Source organism: Callorhinus ursinus, unplaced genomic scaffold, assembly GCF_003265705.2.
Source record: "Callorhinus ursinus isolate GAN/ISIS: 27379988/994484 unplaced genomic scaffold, GSC_fseal_2.0 scaffold12, whole genome shotgun sequence".
NCBI lineage: Eukaryota > Metazoa > Chordata > Mammalia > Carnivora > Otariidae > Callorhinus > Callorhinus ursinus.
In genome coordinates, this window is record NW_027397074.1 from 2,119,194 (window position 1) to 2,139,370 (window position 20,177).

A 20,177-nucleotide genomic window follows, 5' to 3' on the forward strand; every position below is an offset into this window, starting at 1 on the left:
AACTCAATTGCACTAGTTACAAAGGGCAGAAGAACTCAAATGTTTCACCTCTCTCAGGGGGATTCTTATTTTAAGGTTAAGCCAATCAATCTCTAGTCTTGGAATTTTAGGCTGAAAGTGTGACAAGGGAAAAGGGGCTAAAAGGGCCCTCCTGGGTCCTCAAGGTCCACTCTACCAGTTTATAAGCCCAGCCGTCTTTGCTGTCAGGACGGGCAGGTAAGGTTTGGTGCAGTCCCATAGCCTGGGACCTTTGCTTTTTTTCTGCAGTGTGTTAGAAAAAAAGAATTAGGAATTGTTACTGTTTGTTTCTCTACTATTTGTAAAAATTGAGGATAATCTAATATAAAGGAAATTTTTAATGGCACTAGGGCTTAATATTTTCACCACCATTTCAGAACAGATACAGTTCCTTATGTTCAACAGAGCCACGGGGAAATTCATTGTGGTAATTCTTCTTGGGCTTCCCTATTCCCTGAGTCACAACAATATTGAAGTCAGGCCAGTTAATAACCTGACAATGGCCTCTAAGTGTTCAGGTGAAAGGAAATGTCACATGTCTCTTACTTTTAGTCAAAAGCTAGAAATGATTAAGCTCAGTGAGGAAGGCATGTCCAAAGACAAGATAGGCCAAAAGCTAGGCCTCTTGCACCAAACAGTTAGCCAAGTTGTGAATGCAAAGGAAAAGTTCTTGAAGGACATTAGAAGTGCTACTCTAGTGAGTACATGAATGATAATAAAGAGAAACAGCTTAGTTGCTGACATGGAGAACGTTTTAGCGGTCTGGATAGACGATCACACCAGCCGCAACATTCCCTTGGGCCAGAGCCTAATCCAAGGCAGGACCTTAATTCTCTTCAGTTCTATGAAGGCTGAGAGGGGTGAGGAAGCTGCAGAAGAAACGTTTGAAGCCAGCAGAGGTGGTTCAAGAGGTTTAAGGAAAGAAGCCATCTCCATGATATCAAAGCACAAGGTGACACAGCAGATACTGATGTAGAAGCTGCAGCAAGTTATTCCAGAAGATCTAGCTGAGATCATGAGTGAAGGTGGCTACACTACACAACAGATATCCAGTGTAGATGAAATAGACTTCTATTGGAAGAAGATGTCATCTAGCACTTTTATTATGAGAGAGAGTCAGTGCCTGGCTTTAAAGCTTCGAAGGACAGGTTGACTCTTCTGTTAAGGGCTAATGTAGTTGGTGACTGTAAGTTGAAATTAGTGCTCATTTACCATTCTGAAAATCCTAGAGCCCTTAAGAATTATGCTAAATCTACTCTGCTTGTGCTCTAGCAACAAAGCCTGGATGACAGTACACCTGGTTACAACATGGTTTACTGAATATTTGAAGCCCTCTGTTGAGATCTACTGTTCAGGAAAAAAATTCCTTTCAAAATATGACTGCTCATTGACAATGTACGTGGTCACCCAAGAGCTCTGATGGAGATGGACAATGAGATTCATGTTGTTCTCATGCTGCCAACACAACATCCATTCTGCAGTCCATGGATCAAAAAGTCATTTCAACTTTATAGTCTTCTTGCTTAAGAAATAACTTTTCATAAGGCTATAGCTGCCATAGATAGTGATTCTTCTGATGGATCTGAGTAAAGTCAATTGAAAACCTTCTGGAAAGGATTCACCAGTCTAGATTTCATTAAGAACATTCATGATTTATGGGAAGAAGTCGTAATATCAACATTCACAGGAATTTGGAAGAAGTTGATTCCAACCCTCATGGAAAACTTTGAGGGGTTCGAGGCTTCAGTGGAGGAAGGAACTGCAGGAGGGTGGAAGAGCCAGAGAACTAGGGTGAGAAGTGGAGCCTGAAGACGTGGCTGAACTGTTACAGTCTCATGATAGAGCTTGAACAGAGGAGTTGCTCCTGCTGGAGGAGCAAAGAAAGCGGTTTCCTGAGATGGAATCTCTCCTGCAGCAGATGCTGAGAAGACTGGAAAGGCCAGCAAAGGGTTGAGAGCGTTGAGCATATGGCAGAAATCTGGTGGATAAAGCAGTGGCAGGGTTTGAGAGGATGGACTCCCATGTTGAAAGGAGTTCTCTTGTGGGTAAAATGCTATTGAAGAGCATCGCATGCTACAGAGAAATCCTTCTTGAAAGGAAGAGTGAACCAGTGTGGCAAATTTCACTCTTGTCTTACTTTAGGAACTTGCCACAGCCACCCCAACCTCCAGCAACCGCCACGCCAATCAGTCAGCAGCCATTCACATCGAGGCAAGACTCTCCACCAGCAAAAAGATTATGACTTGCTGAAAGCTCAGATGATGGTTAGCATTTCTCAGCAATAAAGGATTTCTAAATTATGCTATGTACCTTGTTCTTTTAGACATAATGCTATTGCACACCTAATAGCATAGACATAAATTTTATATGCACTAAGAAACCAAAAAGTTCATTTGACTCACTTTATTATGATATTGCCTTTATTGTGGTGGTCTGAGGTCTGCCTGTGTTCTTTTTTTTTAAAATATTTTATTTTTAAGTAATCTCTGCACCCAACGTGGGACTTGAACTCACAACCTCAAGATCAAGAGTCACAAGCTCCACCAACTGAGCCAGCCAGGTACCCTTCTTTTTTTAAATATTTTTAAAATTTATTAGAGAGAGAGAGAGAGAAAACACAAGCAGCGGGGGAGGGGCAGAGGGAGAGGGAGGAGCAGGTTCCCTGCTGGGCAGGGAACCTGATATGGGGCTGATCCCAGGACACTGAGATCATGACCTGAGCCGAAGGCAGACGCTTAACTGACTGAGCCACCCAGGTGCCCCCCCCCCGCCTTTTTTAATGTGCGTGTACAGTGGTGAAGAATATAGTGATTACTACTAGATTTCCTGCCATCACTTGATTTGTGCTAAGGCACCAGCAGTCATATCCATCACGGCTCTTGTGCCATCTGGGCCAATGTTAACACAGTGAAAAGAATAATAGTTTTGTATTATTATGAAAATAAATTTGAAGTTGTGGGTCTCTGGAAAGGGTTTTGGAACTCTCAGGTGGTTGCAGGCACACCCTGAGAGCGCCATTTGATTGTACACATGAAAAAAATAGAAGTGAAATGAATTGTTGAAGGTGTTGTTAAAAGTTCTTTACGGTCACAGTCACTCTTTTGAAATACTTTTTGGTTGGGGGGGGCCAGAAGTTCACACAATATCACATTCTGTGTCATACAAGTGACTATCACATATAATTGTGATTTATTAGTCTCTTAAAGCAATATCTAGAGTCATGCAGCGGTACTAAAAATACCATCATGTTTCATGAATGTCACATCCAAACCTGCATGTATATAATTTAAGAGTAACATGAACTGGCTAATATTACTAGATATATATTCCTAAGGGCCAATATATAAGTGTTGCCAATATAATGGTAATTTGTGTGTCCCCCAGAACTAATCCCTCTGAGTTGGAAGATGAAGAGAAGCTTTGACACCATTGGTTAATACAAGAATCTATTGCATTCACTTGGAGAGAAAAGATTTGAGAAATTAACTAATTTGTATTTTGTCTTACTTAAGTGCCTCTGTATCTCAGATCTCCCCCAAAGTCAAAGCAGTGTCTCCAGAGTGAGAAAAGATATATTCCATAAACTTTCATGTCATTCAGCTGCAGTCAGCTTTCATTTTGAGATCATAGGGCATAGACAAGACCTGTAAAGAAATATTGCCCTGGAATCTGAATGGTGTGAGCTGTGGGAATGGATGTTTAGGATCATAGGTTATAATGTGTCAGTTCTGAATACTAGACTCTGAGGGACAGAGATGACCTGGGCTTCTCTGATACATTTTTTCAAGATTTTATTTATTTATTTCACACACACACACACACACACACACACACACACACAGCGATCACAAGCAGGGGGAGTGGCAGAGGGAGAGGGAGAAGCAGACTCCTGGGGGAGCAGGGAGCCCGACATGGGGCTCGATCCCAGGGTTCTGGGATCATGACCTGGTCATGATGCTTAACTGAGCCCTCCAGGTGCCCCTCTGATACATTTTTTTGAGCTTTTGTAACAATGTGGGGCCTTTAGAGAATGGGGCCCCGCTTTTTGGAGGAAAGACAGAACAGTGTTAATTGACTCTATAATGCTTCTTTCAAGTTGAGTAAGCAGTGGTGTGAATAGCCTGGGAGATGACGTATCCAGAGGATAAGAAGAACATTGAAGGTGAGAACACAATATCTGGCTTTAGGGTCAGTGGGTGAGGTCTGCTGCCCCTGGAGCCCCCGCAGGAGGGGTGGGGGAGGGGAGTCAGTCTTTGGACTGGGGTCTTTTATTGTTTGGGTTTATATGATGTTAGGGAAAATTGCTGATATTGACATTTACAAACATTATTCAACCACACACACACATAGGGAAAACAAACACACCAACAGCATAAACTATCAAACTTGGTCTGGCCAAAGTGATCACGGCGACTTATGAGAACTGCTTACTATTTATGCATTATTACTACACAGCAGAATGTTAGACACATCCACAAAGGTGCTGAATGAGTTTTCCTGCATGCTTTTGGTAACAACTTAGTTCACATGCACACGAGTATCATAGTTTACTGCACTGGTCACATGCTTGTCTGCATAAAATAGAAGATGTACTTTCTGTGACTACATGATGTTGCTAGTATTGATTTATCTCCATAGATATTTTTCTACGGAAATTTTGAAGTGGTTGAGAATGGGGCAACTACACCATGCCCTGGAGGTCCAGTTGGGCATCCCCTTAAGTGTGGAGAAAGTGCTGTGCAAAGCCATGGGGAGGCCCAAGGCTTTTGTAGAAACACCCTATTGTCGTGGGTGCCGGCACCAGAAGTGACTGTGGTGAACATGGGTCCACACTAAGTCCATGTAAGCAAAACCATGAAGTGAACAAAGTCTTTTGAGCCTTAGGCTCTAAAATCAGTTCTTCAGAGTTAATACCAGAGATAGCAATCTTGTGAAGATGCAGTATTCTGATTACAGCTAGGAATTCAGGAGAAATGCGTACACAATAAAGCGAAACACTATGAGTTATTTTTAAGATTGATTTATTTATTTTAGAGAGAGAGCAAGAGCATGAGCAGGGGGAGGGGCAGAGGGAGAGGGAAACAGTCCTCAAGCAGACTCCCTGCGGAGTGTGGAGCCCAACTCAGGGCTCACCCTCATGACCCTGAGATCATGACCTGAGCAGAAATCAACAGACTGAGCCACCCAGGTGCCCCAAGCCACTATGGATTTTTGTTGAGAATAGCTCTTAATTCGTATACTTTCAGTGTCAGAGGGGATACAGAGAAAGAATTTGCTGAAGCAACAAGCTGACAGAAGCTGTGGGAACTACATATATGAGAACCGAATGTATAAGAATGGAGGTATGCGTATTTAGTTACTGGGGCTAATTCCAACTACTGCTTATAAAAACTGTCATTCTTTATTTCTTTAAATGTGAGTCACGATCCTAAAAGCATTACTGGAAAAGACTCGCCACCTGCATAGCTGCAAGATTCTCAAGGCAGGGAAATGGAAATGTAACTGGTTGTCTTTTTTTATTAGAATTGATTTCAGAAAATTATATTTACCTGGACTTGAAATTGCTACCATTATCTACTTCCAGATCTGCCAGTAATGCTTGGGATCTGGCCTTTGATGTGGTGTCCTTTTACCACCTGAGTAGAGGAAAATGAATTGTGGGAGGCAATGCAAGGACATTTGAAAAGCAAACCTGGCATTTTAGATACTTAGATGAAGCACAATTTGATCAAAATTAGTCATGCAGAGATGCTACCGTTTTTGCTAATGATACTCTGAGGAATGCAAAATAAACTTATTTTACCCACCTTTGGACCGAGACATGAACATATTAGTGGGGAGTTATGAGAAGCAGGCAGCATTGAAGGCAAATACATTTAAAATTCTTCTTTGTTATACTTCTGTTGTTTTTAAAAGAGCAATGCTTTTCAAATCATAGCATTAATTCAAAGACATATAATTCTGCATGGTTAACAGGGACTGACTCAGTCATTTCTTTTTTCCAGTGCTTTATAGTTATTGTTTAGGAAATTACTTTTGAAGCTGAGCCCTTTCTAAAGTGCCTCAGGTAATTAATTTTACTATAGATTCAGGTGGTAAATATCCAACCCTTACTGTTTTGAGGAGAATCCAGAGCAATGTGGTTGGTATTTTTTTTTTTATTACCGTGTAATTTTCAAGGAACAATTTGAGTTCGTGTAAAATGTTGGCACACTCATTTGATCACTCAGTGTCTTCGGTCTGGCTCCTTAGAAACAGATACTGAGGTGAGCACTTGTGGGCAGGGGAGCTGTGCTCTCTTACTTGCGCATCAGTCAGTCCTTGGTTGTGGGCTGCCCAGGGGAGGTGTAAATGCCAGGCACTTAAGTGCTCTGCATAATATGGTGAAACAGCTCTGGTAGCCCCAGAGCAGGGCTCTGAAGATGAATCGAAGGGATGGGGCCATTGAAATCAAAAGCACATAAAAGGATGCAAAGATGGGCACCTGGGTGGCTCAGTGGGTTAAGCGTCTGCATTCGGCTCAAGTCATGATCCCAACATCCTGGGATCCAGTCCCGAATCAGGCTCCTTGCTCAGCTGGGAGCCTGCTTCTCCCTCTGCCTCTCCCTCTCTGTCTCTCTCATGAATAAATAAATAAAATCTTTTAAAAAAAGGGATACAAAGAAACACAAGAATAAAAGGGATGTGGTTAGGAAGGAGAACCCAAAGTATCCGCTGCTCTTGACACATATTTATTGAGCACCTACTGTTGGGTAGATACTGTTCACAGAGCCCGAGGAATGACTGGACTGTAAGACTGGGGCTTCTATGCTAGTGAGGGAAGACAATGTGAGTAAGGCATCCTGGGAATGACAGTCACACGGTGACACATGTTAGGAAGAATATAAAGGAGGGTGAGAGAATAGACCTTGATTGGGGGCACTAGATTAGATAGCATCGAAGGGGGAAGTTAAATAAACAAATTATATAGGACATGTATTTGAGTTTCCAGGGGGCTATCCTTTGGGAAGTACTGGTATTGTGTATTGTTTCTCCCTAACCCTGGGAACTTCTTTCACGTGGAGCTCCGAGAAGGGAAGTGAGATTTCTATTTGAATAAAACCATCACAATGGGTATTCTTGACATAGGAACAACAAACATAAAATAAAATGCCTTAAACTTTTTTTTCCCCCTCTGCATTTATTTTTAAATGTTCTGAAGGCAAATACTTGGGGAAGCAAAGGAAAAAGAAAACTCGTTCTGGATGTTAAGAATTCTGATAATGTACATTGGAAAGCATCTCCATTCTGAGTGAGAACTTTAAAAAAATCTAAGTTATTTGGGGTATAATGAGTAGAGAAGGAGGAAAACACAGTCATCTGGCTTAGAACATAAAGATAGCCTTGATGTTTAAAACGGAAGATCCTGGAGAATCTAAATGACACAGTATAGGGCGCCTGGGTGGCTTAGGTCATGATCCTGGGGTCCTGGGATGGAGTCCCAGGTCGGGCTCCCTGCTCAGCGGGGAGCCTGCTTCTCCCTCTGCCTGCCTCTCTCTCTCTCTCTGACAAATAAATAAATAAAATCTTAAAAAAAAATGACACAGTAGACATTTGAAAGAAAGGTGTGTGATGAGGTCATAGTGTTGCAGATTGGATATTCAAGGTCAAGTACTGGATCTTCTTCTGTTTCAGGGGTGACTGGGCTCCTGACACTGATTCAAGCTAAAACTCAAGAGATTGCCAATCTATTAATGTCTGGGATTATGTTGGTAGAAGATCTTCCTGGAGAGTGCTGGTTTAGAAATTCTTTCTCGTGAGTATTTCAGCTGAAGAAATTTCTGGTAAAACTCATTTACCTACTATTTTACCACCCCTCATTGCTCTTTGGTCTTTTGGGCCAGAGATGTCAAGAGGTAATGCTGGAAGGAGCCACATAGGAATTTACTAGAGGAATAGAATAGTTTCCTTTCTTATTCTCCATGATAAATGTTACAGGGTTTTTCTAGTAGGGAAGAGAAAAGATTGGACATGGATTATCATGGTCACACCTTGTCATTTTTAGTAGGTAATGCTTCCCAGCTTTGTTTTGTTAAAAAAAATGTATCCTGTTAAGAAATTAAGTGGATTATGGATTTTGAAACTTCATTAATGAGCATTAATATCATTATCAAAATGCCAGTATTCATAATTTAAAAATGAATCAATAAACAATTAATTTAAATAATTTAATGTAAGAATATCGAAATGAACTATGTGGGAGTGCCCTTCAGACACCTATTTGAAAAGCAAAAACAAAGCAAAAAAAGTGCTGGTAATGGACAACGAAATATATAACAGCAAAGGGGGGGCTGATATTTTTCTTCTTTGGTTCGCCTAACCATAAAGAGAAAACTGCCTGGGGACTATGAAATTAGAACACACCAGAGGCCATTTATCACCCAAAAAATATATATTGATTGTCTACTGATCTAGGTGCTAGAGGTGCAATGGTGAAGACCACAGGCATGGAGCTTAGCTTCTAGGGGCAGGATATGGACGCACACACATAATGAGAAATGTGCAGAAGAAAACAAATGGAGTGACAGGACAGAGTGAGGGTGGGCCAACTTATTTTGTGAAAGGCCAGATGGCAAACATTTTAGGCTTGCAGGTCGTATGATCTGTTTTGACTACTCAAGTCTGTCGCTGCGGTGGGAAAGCAATCAAAGGCAGTATGGAAATGAATGGGCATGGCTGTGTTCCAATAAAACCTGGTTTACAAAAACAAACAGACAACAAACAACCCTGAACCAACAACAGGTGGGCCAGCTTTGGCCTGCTAATATACTTTGATGCCTCCGGAAGTGGAGTGCTGCTTGGAGTGGGGGATGGTGACCTCAGACCCAGCCGTTTGAGAAGACTCCTCTGAGGAGGCAACATTTGGGGCAAAAGTAGAACAGTGGGGACCCAGCCCCGAGAAGCATGGGGAAGAGCATTCCAAGCAGAGGAAATGGTTAGGTCAAAGGTCCTGTGGCAGGAACAGGCTGAGTCCCCTTGATGTGGGCGGCTGTCTCATTTTTGCTGTGTAACTTCGGGCAAGCCACTGAACTCTTTGAGCTCTTTTGTTACAGACAGAAAACAAAAAGAAATGGTGATAACACCCTGCTTACAGTTTTTTTGTGAAGTAGTGTAGGTGAAAAGCATTTTTCTGACCAAATGTCAGGTAGTATTATTAACAGCTAGGATTTAGAAAAAAAAAATTAGTGGTGAGGAAACTTTTATAGAATCAGGATTTTGGTGTCAAGGTCCTGGTGCTTTATAGTAGCTCTTCGAATTTCCAGTATGGGGTATGCTGCTTCATCTGCCGCTTACCATCCTGTGTACTAATGCTTCGTGGCCGGTTCACTTCCTGCTGACTGCTTCTCCATTTTATTCAGCAGGCTTATGAGTATTTCTGAAACATTGTCATTGTTATTCTCTATGTGTGTTGAGCAAAGAGTTGTTAAATTTTTGTCTTGTGTTGTTTTTTTGTTACTCAGAAACAAAAAACGTACTGGGAAATCCACAGACCGCAAAGTTTTATTTCTGTGAAAGCCTTCTGGGCCACCGACAGGCTCGCAGCCTGACAAAGCTAGGCCTTCCTCTATTGTCGAAGGACTAGGAACAGCGTGGCCTGTCAGTCTGTTCATGATCTAACTTTAATGTGCCATTAAAGCTTGCTCCTGTCACCTGGCTAGGCTTTCCCCCGGTTTTGGGTCCCCATCTGAGTTCTGCCACGCTCACGCCTCCTCTGTGTTGCCATGCTGTGGACGCTACTTGGCCCACACCAGTCTCTTCAGTGTGGTGGTGGGGAGCCCCTGTGAGGAGGGGGCGGGGGAGGACCTGGGAAGTCATATCACCCGACACTTAGACATCACCAGTGTGCAGACGAGCCAAACAGACCACCGCCTTGCTTTACACAAGATGAGAGCAGAGTGGAATAAGAGCAAACCCTCCACAGATGCTTACCTCAGGACTTTTGGTTTTAACCAAGGAAGTGTCCACCAAGAATGTGTGTGTAAGAAAGAAACTGGATTCTCTTCTGCATAATATTGTGACTTCCTGACTCTATGGAAGGAAAAATTATGATGATTTCAGTAAATATTTTCTTTCTTGTTATGGCTTTAGACTGTCCATGAACACGAATGTTTGTCCCTGAAGGATGTGTGGCTGGAACTGGTGTCATGGGTCCACCCTGGAATGAATAGATGTTAAGTGAACAGGTGAATGCCCTCAGCCCACCCTTGTGAGGAGCCCACCATGAACAGCCCCTTGCCTCCCAGTTGTCAAGGCACACGGGGGCATCAAGAGACATTGTTGCCCGTCTTACTGGAGCCCCTGCTGAAAGGCCCAGATGTGAGATGTGCTCTACTGGGGGTGTGGGAGGATGGATTCTGGGGTGAAAATGGATCCCTCTGGGTGAGGGGCACAATTTCCCAGAAGGTGTGGAGCTTTTCCTTCTGAAAACTAGAGGCAAGAATCTCTTTGAGGGAGACATTTAGATATGAGGGCACTGGATTCAGGATGTGAATAGGTTGGTTCTGAGCCCAAGCACAGACTCTGTTATGCAGAGTTAACAGCTTAGGCTCATGTTGCCTCTGGATTCTGAAGAAAATCAAACCTAGAATTTAGCTTAAAGAAAAAAATTGCCTTGACCCTTCAATAAAGAAGTTATCCCAAACAGGCTGGTGTAGGTGAACTGGGGGAACTGGGTTGCAGGGTCAAGGCAGCAAAACAGAGGGTCTATGCTGTGTCCGCAGACCCTGCCTTGGAGCAGCGGAACCATGAGCAGGTCTTTAGCAGAGAAAGGGGTACCGAGGCTGTCAGTCCTAAGACAGAACTCTTTGTCCTAGGAGCTTCTGTCAAAACATTGTAGAAGTACAGAAGACAGGACGGGAAAATTTCAAGTGTAAAGTATAACTTACTGATAACAAGATCACTTGAGTTGTAATCTATGACTAAAGCCTCATGCTGGAAGACGATAATTCTGGTGACATTTAGGCATTGCCCAAGACATTAGGCAAGAAATGTACTCGGGAGTAAAAAATTTACTTGTACTTCTGGAATCATATCCTCTGGACCATTATTCACGTCATCTACCATGAGGCCAGCCCTGGTGGAGGACAATGCAGAATTTACTACTTGTAACCCAGAAAGGCAAAGATGGCCACAGTCACTGGCCCGCGCAGTGGATAGCCAGAAAATGTGAAAGTGGTGAATATTGTATTTCTGCCTGTCCTTCCAAAGGAGGACCTCTTCCCTGGAATAGCATCTTTTCAAAGAGCACATGAATACATTTAACAGAATCAGATGCAATCAGAGATGATTAAAAGCATCGGTGATGCTGATTACACGATAGATCAACAAGAAAGTATTTTCACTAAAATACCTGGATGTTTCTACCTTGATAGCCATGAGCTCTATTTCCCAAACTGCTAATTTGATTTGATGTACAATCCCCATGCTATTTTGAAAACCGTAATCACTGTGGCCAATCACAATAAAACCCCCTTGCATAGCTCTCCCACATCACACTACCTGCTTGGCCAAACCACAGCCCTGGATCAATCCAAGGCTGCCCTGCACCTTGCAGTAGATTGTGGCAGGTGAACACGCACCACCACCACCCCGGTGTTAATTGAATTAATGACCATAAACCTCAAATGAGCCTTTAATGCCATACTTTTCTCCTCCATTTACTCTTTCACGCTCCTGGGTGACTTTTCTCCTCTCTACAATCGTCCACAATGTTCCAGACAGAGGTTGCTTGGCCAGCCTGGACCTGAACTCAGAACCAGTTCCCAAGGAGCAGAGCCACGGCCAACTCACACCTCACACCGGCCATGAAGTGTTGTAAGCTGCGGGTTTGGAGGGTCTCTTGTGACTGCAGCACAAGCACCCCCTCTGACCACTATCTTCTCCCTTTAGAAAGTATCCAGACTCTGATCACTTCTACTCTTACCCTGCTTTGAGCCATCATCTTCCCATGCCTGAATTACTACAGCAGCGTCTAACTGGTCTCCCTGCTTCTCTCCTCAGCCTCCTATGGTCAATTCTCAGGAAAGCAGCCAGAGAAATCCTGTTAAAACCTGTTTCATGTCTCTGTTCAAAACCCTGCAGTGGCTCTTGGTTTCATGAGCTAGCGTGGCTGGTGCCTGTTACCTCTCTCCTCCTCGGTGCCCATTCTTCCCCTCGCTCCGTGTGTTCTATCCCACTCTCCTCCTCGCTCGTTCCTCAACTCAGCAGCCAGCTTGTTGCCTTCGGGCTTCTCTCTGAGCCCTTCTCTCTGCTGAGCCTGCTCTTCTCCAGAGAGCCTCGGATCAAACTCCTTCAAATTTCTGCTCAAACACTACCCCCTCAGGGAGGCCAGCCCTGACCCCTCTATGGATGGTGGTACCCTTTCCCCTCCCCCCTCAGCACCTTTGATCCCCATTACCCTGCCCTACCTGTTTTCCACATAGCACTTGTCACCTTTCAACGTACTATATCATTTATTTTTTACCTCATATTTCTTTACCTCCTATCTTTCTCATTTACGGCCAGCCTCCCCCATTGGAATGTGAGTTCCATATGGGCAGACATCTCCACTTTGTTCACTGGCTGTACTGGTTGGCTGTTTCAGTGACAGCACATGAAGTATTTAATACTGAGGCAACTTAGAGAAAATACTTATTCACTGTAGAAGACAGGGAAGCTGGAAGAAGATGATGCTAGGAAGAGGGGATGGCTTTGCAAATCAACACAGGGAGCCGGGGCCCATCCGCTACCCAGCTCCGAGGGCCAGGAGACACTGGTGCAGAGTGGGTAATCGGCTGTGGCCATGGTTATGCCTGTGGCTCTTCCCACCAGGAGCAAACCCAAAAATGCCTGTCCTTCTGTCCGGGTACTTGGGTTTCTTATGCTTCGGACAGGCCATAGTTAGGTATGTAGGGTGCTAGTTTTAGAGCTAAGCTCACCTGTGGCCTAGCACTTTTTCTCTTGTATGAATATGCCACCCATCCCCACTTCTTTGTCTATCCATGACCATGGGTCCAGTAGAGGCCAAGTCCTCTCTTAGTGGATAAACAACGCAGCTCATTGATCTTCTGGGCTAGGAACCCAGAATAATACCTGGCATATAGTAGTTGCTTGATAAATTGGTTGAAGAAAAGAATTCAGAAGAACAACCGAGTCCTGGAATAAGAGAGGTATCTTAAAGTGTGGCTGTTCAGCCAGGCTGTATGCAAGTTTTTCAGATAAAACTGGATGAGAGTAATCATGAGTGGAACAATGGTCTGATTGAGGCTTAACAGTGGGCTTTTTTCCCCAAGAAAACACTGAAATATTTGGGGTCTTCGACAAAAGTTCAAGTCCAGTGTTACTTAAGGTCTTTAAATGACTAAAATGCTCTGTTGGGCAGCACTAGTTAACTTGCAGTTAGTGGTTAACATAGACTCTGGAGGCTGATTAGGTTCAGATTCCCACTGGCACTTACTAGCTGTGTGAACTTGGGCAAGTTAATTAACCGCTCTGTGATTCATTTCCTCAGTTGTAAAATGGTGGCAAAAATTCCGACCTCACAGGGCTATTGTGAAGTTAGATAAGTTAATGCATAGAAGCATTTATCTCGATGCCCAACACATAGAGAGAATCATGTTCTATGTTTGCTGTTATGCTGCCATAATTATGTATACTGTAGCCACCCTCTCTACCTGTTGTGCTAAGTGAATTCTGAAAGCCAGGAAAAGACTGAGTTCTTTAAAATACTGTTGCCCAAATGTCTGTCCCCTATGCAGTGAGCTTGGTCAAAGTTGGCCTCTTGGTTTCATATTTGTTTAACATTTGGTGGGCGTTTGGGGGGGGTAAGTCATAGAAAAACTTTTATTCTTTTAAAATAGACTTTATATTCTCTCCTCTCCTCAAATCCTCTCCTCCTCCTTCTTCTTCCTCTTCTTCTTTTTTAATTTTGTTTTTAAATAATGCCCTCATCCAACATGGGGCTTGGATCTACAACCCTGAGATAAAGAGTCACATGTTCTACCTGATTGAGCCAGCCTGGCTCCCCTCCCTTCTTAATCTCTAATAATATCCTGGCTTTCTTAGAAAAGAGTGAGGGGCCCAAAGGTAAAGAAGATTGTTGACATAGTCCCCAGAAAGATGGATCTTTTGTGAAAATGGGCATTAAAAAGGGAATGTGGATTACAGGTAAGTTTTCTTCTTAATACTTTTACAGTTGATCCCTGAACAATGCAGGGGTTAGGGATGCCCATCCCCATGCAGTTGAAAATCTGCATATAACTTTTGATTCCCCCCAAACCTAACTTCGAATAGCGTAACTGTTGACCAGAAGCCTTACCAAGAACAGAGTCTATTAACACATATTTTGTAAGTTCTGTGTATTACGTACTATCTTTGTACAATAAAGTAAGCTGGAGAAGAGAAAATGTGAAGAAAATCACAGGGAAGACACGATGCGTTTACAGTACAGTACAGTACTGTATCAAAAACAATTCATTCCCACCCACGTTGTTCAAGGGTCAACTCTATTTTCTAAAACATGCCCAGTGAATATGGATATTTAAAAAATCAGAATAAATAGGATCTTTTATAAAGAATTAAAAAATCATGCCCAAATCTTGTTAAATAACTAAAAGATCAACTAAAGGAGGACCACAGAAGGGCAGGTCAAGTGGGGTACGGGCTAGAGCTTGGAGCAGGAGGGAGCAGGGGAGGAAGTATACGGGAAACACGACCGAGAGGCAGGCTCCCCTACCGACCTTAAACCATTTGGAAGAGTAAAAAGAAAACCAGGAGACCAGAAAGACTCTTAGCTGACCAATAAACCGTGTTTGAGCACCTACTGTATGCGAATCACTATGCTAGATGCGTACTGTAGGAGAGAGGGCGATGAAGAAAACAGGGTCTCTGTCCTCCTTTTGTGCCGAGACAGGCCCTTCAGAGGACACAGGCTCCGTAGCACGTGCGTCAGCCCCTTCTTTTGGAGAGAAGAAGTCTTTTAAAAGCACGGTGCCAGTCTTCTTCAAAGTACCCTCTGCAGACCCAGTACATCAGGAATATCAGAGCTGACTGTGAAAATTGAGATTCTCAGGCCTCTCTATTCCTGATGAATCAGAACGTCTGGAGCCCAGAGCCAAAGGCTCTGGCTTTTAATCAAGCATGTTGGGGGGTTCTTATGCACAATTTAAAATGTTAGAACTCCCACTGCTTTTACCGAATGAATTATAAGAGAAATTGCTTTCGGCTGGAGGGTGGGGATGGATAGTTGCACGGAGGAAAATCTGAACCAAGGCTTTGGCTGGATTTTGCTACCTGTGCCAAAAGGGAGGCGGTGCTCCAAGAGCCAAGAGTGGCTCAGTTCAAAGCAATGAAGTGTATGGGGGGCCGGTGACTGTAGCACAGGGGAGAGCCGACAGCTCTGAGGTTTCCGGCAGACACGTGCCACAGACACATCCTCTCACTTGTGCATCGGCCCTCCAGCAGTCTCTCAGGCTTCTCTCTGCCATGCGCAACCAGGATGACATTCGAGAATTTCACCACGGGAAAGCTGGTTTTGCTTGGTGTTCATTTGTCACTGAGTGAACGAAACTCACCAGCTTTCTGCCTTCTGTCAAGTCAGCTGTTCTCTGAATTCAAGCAGAAGGATGAGAATGGGTTGCCGCTCGGGCTGGAAGGTTGCCGTCCTTAGCACTCGCAATCCCAGGAGCTGACTCTGTTTCACGTGGAACGCAGCACCCTTGGTGCTCCTCTTACCTGGGCCAGGCCAGCACGTGGCGCACCCGGTGGGCTTGCCGTCTTGGGTGGCCCCTGGGGTGAGTGAGCAGCATGCAGCAGGCGATCGGATGTTACTAACTAGCATAAGTGGCCCGACCAACTGTTGGGTCTGCACGGGGCTTGGTGCCTCCCTTACTAGACCACCTGGAAGTTGTCAGTCAACCGAAAAACAAGCATTTAATGACTGATCCTGCTGTTGACTTCATGCTCCCTCACTCCACCCCTTTCTTGATTTCTAGCTAATGCTATTTGAGGGTTATAAGGGTTGAGGGCTTGGTGCTTATCTCCCCACGAAGCCTGGGGCCCGGGCTCAACCCTCTGCAACCTCACCATGACAACGCTGCTTCCTTTCTGGCCCCCACCCTCATGGTATTGCAGGAAAACATGAGCTGAGAGTGCCATACGGACACGGTGCAAAGGGCACGGAGATATGCTGCCCAGAGGTCCTTCCCAGGAAGGACTCGGGCTCCCAGCCCTGGGAGTGCTGTCAGAAGACGGGTGTCAGCCATCAGCCCTTTGGGGTCTCCCCCAGGGCCGTGTCTACATCCAACGACTGACTGAAGCGGGTATATACATGCTCGGCTATTTGAGCCAGTGCTGGACGGCTCAGATGCATCTCCCAAACCTGCTTCTGGTCCCTTCCTTCCACAGGTGCTAATCCTAAAGTTATTCCCTAATAGACAGCCACAACCTTAGTCTAATGAGTCTGCTTCCCAAAGAACCCAACTTGCAACACATGAATTTGAATTTCAACTAATTAGGAGTGCTGTGATCTTGAGGAAGCAATAATTTATTTTCTGTTAGTCTTAATTTCCATCTCTGGAAAGTGGGAATAATAAGTCATTTCTTCATTGGATTGGTGTAGTGCACTTAGTTTAATACTGGTGCAGAGTAATCACTCGTAAATATTATATCATAATCTTGGGAGAGTTATAGAACTCCCGTGAGTCTTAGATCCTTTACCTAAAAATGAGAATAATACCACTTACATTCAGGAATTTAGTAAGGATTGTATGACACATGTATTAGGTACTCAATAGATATCACCCTCCTCCTACCATTTTCCCTTTAAAATATCAACAGTACCTTTCCATAGTGAATTTAAGAAATAATTCATGTTTTAAAAAATAAAAAAATAATTCATGTTTATTTTCTTTCTCTTTATTGGTTACTCTTTATCAGAGTATAGGGTGGTTGTATTCGGAGGAGGAAAACTAAACGCAAAGCAGAAAGGTGGGACTAGGGTGAAGCTCTGGTTTAGTGCCTCTCTTCCATCACAGTTCAAAGGCCATTCCTCCAGGAAGCTCACCCTGATTGACTCGACACATTCCACAAGACTCACATACAAACTTTGACTCCCCTCTCTTTTCCACTTTTGTAAGCCTTATAATGATATATTCCTGTGGATGACAGGATTTCTATGTTAATATTGTCTCTGGGAAGTGGGGAATCATACCTGTTTTTCAAACAGGTGTTCATTGGTTACTGTACTAGTTCATGGTGACTGATTCTTACAATGCTGAGTCCTGTCTAGCCCTGCGAGATACTCCAGAATTCCTGCAGAGTGGATGAGGTCTACAAGAGCCAGATGTGGTCTTCTGAGGCCCTGTGGTCCAACTCTGTCACCTTAGTCATGAGGAAACTTTGTGTAGGTCAACTCTCTTTAGATGATGACATTTAAGGGCTCGTGTGAAATTTTGATAGCCTCATCTTTATTACATTTTCTCTGTTTTATAACTTGATACTCTGTTTCTGCTCTGAAGCTGGGTCAGTTGTAGGAACATTGTCTTACACTGACACCTACTGGGCAGGTGGGAAAAGAACTGGTATCAGCCACACTGGTGTTTACAGCTAGAAGCAGAGTTCTGTCTTCCTCAATGGGTTTATCTTTAAGAAGCATCTTTCTTACAAATCTCCTAGTTTTTTTTTTTTTAAGATTTTGTTCATTTATTTAATTGACAGAGAGAGAGAGAGAGAGAGAGAGGGCACACAAGCAGGGTGACTGGGAGAGGGAGAAGCAGGCTTCCTGCCAAGCGGGGAGCCTGATGCGGGGCTTGATCCCAAGACCCTGGGATCATGACCTGAGCTGAAGGCAGTCACTTAACCGACTGAGCCACCCGGGCGCCCCACAAATCTCCTAGTTTTAAGCTTTCTTTGCTCACTTCTCCTACTAGATGTAAGGTCTGTAGTGGATTTTAGGTTTCTCAGGTGTGATGATTTCATCCAGTTAACATGTTAAAAGCCCAAAATACTTTTAATCAATGTCATTCCACAGACATACTTACCATTTAAATATGAACAATAATCACATTCATTCAGTGTGACCTCAATTCTGCAAGCACTGCAGCTCTGAACAGCTGATGTCAAGTGGGTCCAATGCAGAGGATGGGGGCATTCTTCCTCCTTGATTCCCCCATTGGTGGGAGCAGCCAGGTGCCCTCTGATCTGGATCAAAAGCTCTCCACAATGGCACAAAGAACCATCCATGATGAACGTGGTAAATTCTTTCCTTGAAGGTTTCTCTGGGGAATCACAACTCCAGTAAAAATTCATCCAAGTGTTTCATCATCCTCATGCAACAGTGTTACAAAACCATCTCTCCCTTGCTTTTATTTAAAAGTTTCTTTTGTTTGTTCTCCTAAGGTTTGGAAATGATTAATCAAATTCTACTCAGGAAAACTTTACAAAATATACCAGTAGGTTATATTCTAATTATCTCCTTACCAGTCCCTTTGCTGGCAGGAAATGACCCCTTAAACTAGTGTTAAATGTGGTACAGCATAATAGTAAAGAGCTTTAGAATTAGGCAGTAGTATTTTATATATATAAATATATATAAATACAGATATATAATATATATATTTAAGAAGGCTCTACACCCAACATAGGACTTGAACTCATGACTTGAGGATCAAGAGTTGCATGCTCTCCTGACTGAGCCAGCCAGGTGCCCCCAAACCCTTTGCACTGTGCTTTTTCTTTAGTTAATAATTAATCACTTTTACCATATCTACTGAGGGAACGAAGACCATTCTCAGCAATCAGACTGTCGACATTCCAGAAAATGTCGCCATCACTCTGAAGGGATGTGCTGTTATTGTGAAGAGCCCCAGAGGAACACTGTGAAGGGACTGCAATCACATCAATGTAGAATTCAGTCTCTTTGGAAAGAAAAAGAAGAGTCTCTGAGTTGACAAATGGTGGGGAACAAGAAAAGAACTGGCTACTGTTTGCATGGTCTGTAGCCATGTACAGAACATGATCAAGGGCGTTTCACTGGGCTTCCATTACAAGATTATGTCTGTGTACACTCACTTCCCCATCAACGTTGTTATTCAGGAGAACAGCTCTCTTGTTGAAATCTGAAATTCCTTGGGTGAAAACTGTATCCACAGGGTTTGGATGAGGCCAGTTGTTCCTTGTTTAGTAGCTCAAGCCCAGAAAGATGAGTTAATTCTTGAAGGGGATGGCATTGAACTTGTCTCAATTCTGCTGCTTTGATTCAGGCAAGCCACCATGGTTAAACACAAGGACATCAGGAAATTTTGGGATGGTATCTATGTTTCTCAAGAAGGAACAGTTCAGCAGGCTAATGAATGAGATCTAAGTTGTCCAGCTACAGAAACAACAAGATGTCGGATGTTTTTTCAGATTTATTTGTGATATTTTATTTATATTTTTAAAGATTTTATTTATTCGAGAGGGAGAGAGAGAGAGAGCACGCAAGAGCAGGGGGAGGGAGAAGTAGACTCCCCTATTGGTGATATTTTAAAGATGCAGTAAAAGCTGTATTGATTTGGGAAAAAAATAATGTAATCATTAAAAGTACTTTCTAATGAGTTCTAGTTTATCTCATGTGGTGTGTGTGTGTGTACAGATAATAGACTATTATTCAGCCATACAAAAGAAGGAAATTCTGCCATTTTTGATGACAATGTGGATAAATGTGGAGGACATTATGACAGATGAAATAAGCCAGCCAGAAAAAGACAAATATTGCATGGTATCACTTATATATGGGATTGAAAAAAAAAAAAAGACAAGGAAGTTAGACTCATGGAAGCAGAGAATAGAATGGTGGTTTCCAGGAGCTGGGAGATTGGGGAAATGAGACATTGGTCAAAGGTTACAAACTTTCAGTTATAAGATGAATAACTTCTGAGGATGTAATGTATAGCATGGTGACTATAGTAAATAATGCTGCCTTGTCTGTCTGAAATTTGCTAAGAGAGTCACACACACACACACACACACACAGAATAACCATGTGAGTGATGGTGATGTTAATTAGCTTGATTGTGGCAAACATTTCACAATGTATAGATATATCAAATCATGTATGCTTTAGATACATATGATTTCATTTGTTATTCATACTTCAGTAGAGC

The 20,177-nt window shown here is 43.2% G+C and overlaps 1 pseudogene; it reads left to right on the top strand.

The window, feature by feature from the left end:
* Positions 1-18,789: 18,789 nt before the first annotated feature.
* On the top strand, positions 18,790-19,389 carry LOC112824744 (large ribosomal subunit protein uL6 pseudogene; annotated as a pseudogene).
* Positions 19,390-20,177: the final 788 nt, after the last annotated feature.